At 41.1% G+C, this 4,732-nt stretch overlaps 1 pseudogene; it reads right to left on the reverse strand.

The window, feature by feature from the left end:
- Positions 1 to 1,836: 1,836 nt before the first annotated feature.
- Positions 1,837 to 2,173, reverse strand: LOC110594405 (annotated as a pseudogene).
- Between the last annotated feature and the right edge of the window lie 2,559 nt (positions 2,174 to 4,732).

Raw genomic sequence — 4,732 nt, forward strand, 5'->3', positions numbered from 1 at the left:
AAGTCGCCCAGGCGGGTCTTGAACCCGCGGGCTCAGGCAATCCACTCACCTCAGCCTCCCAAAGGCGTGGGATTACAGGCTGAGCCACCGAGCCCAGCTAGAAGGACATTTTATAATGGTAAAAGAGAATCCATCCAGAAGATTTAACAATTATAAACATAAATACACCTAACAACAAAGCCCAAATTACATGCAGCAAAAACTATCATAGTTAAAGGGAAAAACAGATACTTCAGCAACAATAGAACAGAAGATTGTGTCTAGAAATAAACATGTCTATATGTTGTCAACTAATTTTTTGACAAAGATACAAAGGCAATGCAACAAATAATGCTGCAAAAATTGAATATCCATATGTGAAGAAAGGAAGGAAGGAGGAAAGGAAGGAAGGGAAGAAGAAGGAAGGAAGGAGGAAAGAAAAAAGCTTTTATCTATACTTGGCACAATATGCAAAATTTAACTCAAAACTCATCATAGATCCAAATGTAAAACCTAAAACTATAAAACTTCTAGAAAATAAATAGGAAAAAAGTTTTGTGGTAAAACATTTGTTAGATACAACATCAAAGCATGATCCATAAAACAAAAAATAGATACACTTGAATTAATCAAAATTAAAAATTTGGGCTCATTGAAGTCATTGTTAAGAGAATGAAAAGACAAGCCACAGAGTAGGAGAAAATATTTGCAAATGACATGTCTGATAAAATACTTTTTTCTAGAATGTATAAATAGCTCTACAGACTTTGTCTAAGAACACAAACAACACAATTTTTTAAAAATGGGCAAAATATTTGAACAGATATTTCACTGAAAAAAAAGATAGATAGCTGGAAAATAAAGCATATGAAAAGTTGCTCAACATCAGGAGTCAGTAAGGACATGCAAATTAAAAGACTAGCCATACCAAGTGTTGACGTGGATATAGAGAAACTGGAACTCTCATACACTGCTGCTGGGAATGTAAAATGATGCAACCACTTGTGAAAACAGTTTGACAGTTTCTTAGAGTTAAACATATGCCTACCATATGATCCAGCTATTTTCCTACTAGATATTTACTTACTCAAGAGAAAAGAAAATATATACCCATCAGACTCTTTTTTATTATTATTATAACTAAAGAACATTTACTTACTTTTCATGAGACTTTATCTTGAATACATAGCTAAACTGCGGGCTACCACCCCCACCCCATCTTGAAGATGTGTAAGCACAGTGAATGTTATAAAGGAGACATCAACAGTTGGAAGGATTGCAGCCAACACTAAATGACAAGGAATGACTTCCTTCTAAATCATCATAAAAATGTTTAAGTAAGCCAGGCTCGGTGGCTCAGCCTGTAATCCTGCGGCTTTGGGAGGCTGAGGTGAGTGGATTGCCTGAGCCCGCGGGTTCGAGACCCGTCTGGGCAACTTGGAGAGACCTCATCTCTACAATAAATCAAAAAAAATGAGCCGGGTGTGGTAGCGCGCGCCTGCAGTTCCAGCTACTTGGAAGGCTGAGGCGGAAGGATCGCTGGAGCCCAGCAGGTTGAGGCTGCGGTGGCCGGGAGCGGCCACTGCACTCCAGTCTGGGCGACAAAGTGAGACTCCAACTCAAACAAACAAACAAAAAACAAAAACAAAAAAATGCTTAAGTAAAAAAGAAAAAGAAAAAAAAGAGGGGGCAGCAGGAGCTTCAGATTGAACAAGATCCTCACATTTATGGAATACACTCCATTCTGGCTAGAATGTAACAAAATGGAAACAGGATTTCTATAATACAAAACTCTGACTACAGCTTGCTGCACACACTCATGTTCCATGCCCACCCCATACCCCATGCTTCCCTAGATTACTTCCCGGCGTGCTGGACCTGCTGGGGAAGGAGCACGTACATCTTCTCTTTAATCCAGTCTTTGTTATAGGTTGGTATGTCTGGGTATCAGCTCGGTAAACCAGGCAGCTGAGGTTTGCCAGATCATCAGTGAAATAAAACAACTGACTGATATCATATGCGATCGAAGAGCTATTAGGCTTCATTCTCTTCAGATGTTCTTAATACATTTTACAAACACCTTCCATGCACTCCTTCACAGACTTATAGTCGACATAGGTCCTGCCTTCCGGCCTCTTGGTGGGCTGCACCAGCAAGATGGTGTGAGACATCGCGCCAAACTGTCCTGACCACAGTAGCTGCTGCCGGCACTGCCACAGCCCATGAGCTCCGGATTCTTTTTTAAAAATTTTGATATTTGTAGCAGTTTTTAAAATAGCAGTTTTATTTGTAATAGCCAATAACTGGAAACAACCAAAATGTTCATCAACATGTGAATGTATTTGATTGGATTAATATATTGTGGCATATCTATAAATCGGACACTACTCAGCAATAAAAAGGAATAAAATATCGATATACATAACAACATGAATGAATCTCAAAATAATTATGCTGGAAAAAGGAAGCCAGATAAAAAGGCGTGCATGCTGCAAGATTCCATTTGTATAATATTCTAGAAAGTGTGAACTTAGCTGTAGTGACAAAAAGCTGATCAGTGATTTGTGTGGGGATGGGGATGGAAGTTTGAGGAAGGGGCGAGAGAGAGGATTATCAATGGACACAAGGAAACTGTGAGGGTGACTTGTCTTTGTCTTGGTTCATTGCCTTGGTTATGGTGATGACTTCACAGAAGTACATATATCAAAACTTATCAAATTATACACTTTACATATGTGCCATTTATTGTAAGTCAATCATACCTCAACTTTTTTAAAAGATGAGAGGAATGATAAAGAGTGGAAAAGTCATGGGGCCAGTAAGTTAGAGGTCTTGAAGAAATCAGAGGAGAGTAGGAGGTATTGGTCTGTGGGTAGGATGTGTGAAATCCAGGCAGCCATAATGCCTTTACTGGCCATGCTAATGACCAGGATATGACTGTGTGAGTGGGTGGCTAGGCAGAGTGGAGGCAAAGACTGTGATAAGGCAGGAGGACTACTGACTCACTCCTGAAGTAGAGGTCCTACCATATGCACATACTTTGAAAGAGGGCAGTTTTCCTTGCTGCCTTCCTAAAGTAGATTACTTTTTCTTCAGCAATTTCATTTCTTAGAGTTTAACCTAGTGAAATACACAAATGCACAAGACTATTATCCAAATGCTTATATTATGATAGTTTATTTATGTTATTTTAAAAATTGGAATCTGAATGTTAAAAAAGAGGGGATTGGCTAACTAAATTATAATATATCTATTCCTCTGAATACTATGCAGTCATTAAGAATGAGAAGATAGCCAGGTGCGGTGACTCACGCCTGTAATGCCAGCACTTTGGGAGGCCAAGGTGAGGGGATTGCCTGAGCCCATGGGTTCGAGAACAGCCTGCGTAACTTGGTGAGAGCTCATCTCTACAATAAAAATTGTGGTAGTGCATGCCTATAGTTCTGGCTACTTGGAAGACTCAGGTGGAAGGATCGCTGGAACCCAGCAGGTTGATGCTGGGGTGGCTGTGAGCATTCTACTGCACTCCAGCCTGGGCGAAGGAGTGAGACTCCAACTAAAAAAAAAGAATAAGGAGATAGTCAGGCGCTGTGTCTCACACCTGTAATCCCAGCACTTTGGGAGGCTGAGGCAAGAGGATTGCCTGAGCCCAGGGATTCAAGACCAGCCTGGGCAACTTGGTGAGACCTTGTCTTTACAATAAATAAAAAAAATTAGCTAGGCATGGCTATGTGCATTTGTAGTTCCAGCTACTGGGAAGGCTTAGGTGGAAGGATCACCTGAGTCCAGCAGGTAGAGGCTGTGGTGGCCATGAGCATGCCACTACACTCCAGTCTGGGTGACATAGTGAGACTCCTGACTCAAAAAAAAAAAAAAGGACAAGGAGATAAATGTAAGTTTAATTACCTGTAAAGCCAGGCATGAGCATGTAGTAAGGTCAAGTACTTGGACTTGCCACTTTTTTTTTTTTTTTGAGTTGGAGTCTCTGTCACCCAGACTGGAGTGCAGTGGCCGCTCCCGGTCACCGCAGCCTTGACCTGCTGGGCTCCGGTGATCCTTCCACCTCAGCCTTCCAAGTAGCCGGAACTACAGGCACCCGCTATCACACCTGGCTAATTTTTTATTTATTGTAGAGACAAGGTCTCGCCAAGTTGCCCAGGCAGGTCTTGAACCTGCAGGCTCAGGCAATCCACTCACTTCAGTCTCCCAAAGGCATGGCATTACAGGCTGAGCCACTGAGCCTGGCTGCCACTTCTTACTCGTGTCACCTTGAGCAAGTCATTTTAGTTTTCTAGGATTTAGCCTACTCATTTGTAGAATGGGGATACAGTGCCAGTCAGGGGCTACTTCACAGAGCTATTAGGAGGATTAAGCCTAAAAACATGTTGTTTTTAATCCAAAAGGAGGATTAAACCAGTTAATATACATAAAGCACTTTAGAATTGAGTTGCCACATTATAAGCACTAAGAGTTAGCTATTATTATATTTCTGAGGTCTTAAGTGAAAATAGGTTATAAACTAGTATGTACCATATGCCTTCATTTTTGTAAACTAATTATATTACAATTTCATATATATTTATATTTAGAAAAGTCTGGAATGATATGCTGCTTTTTTTTTTTTTTGAGTTGGAGTCTCACTCGGTCGCCCAGACTGGAGTGCAGACTGGAGTGCAGTGGCTGCTCGACCTGTTGGGCTCCAGCTATCCTTCTGCCTCAGCCTTCCGAGTAGCCGGAATTACAGGCATGCGCT

The sequence above is a fragment of the Carlito syrichta genome, unplaced genomic scaffold (assembly GCF_000164805.1).
Source record: "Carlito syrichta isolate Samal-C Ts95f unplaced genomic scaffold, Tarsius_syrichta-2.0.1 Scaffold315142, whole genome shotgun sequence".
NCBI classification, from domain to species: domain Eukaryota; kingdom Metazoa; phylum Chordata; class Mammalia; order Primates; family Tarsiidae; genus Carlito; species Carlito syrichta.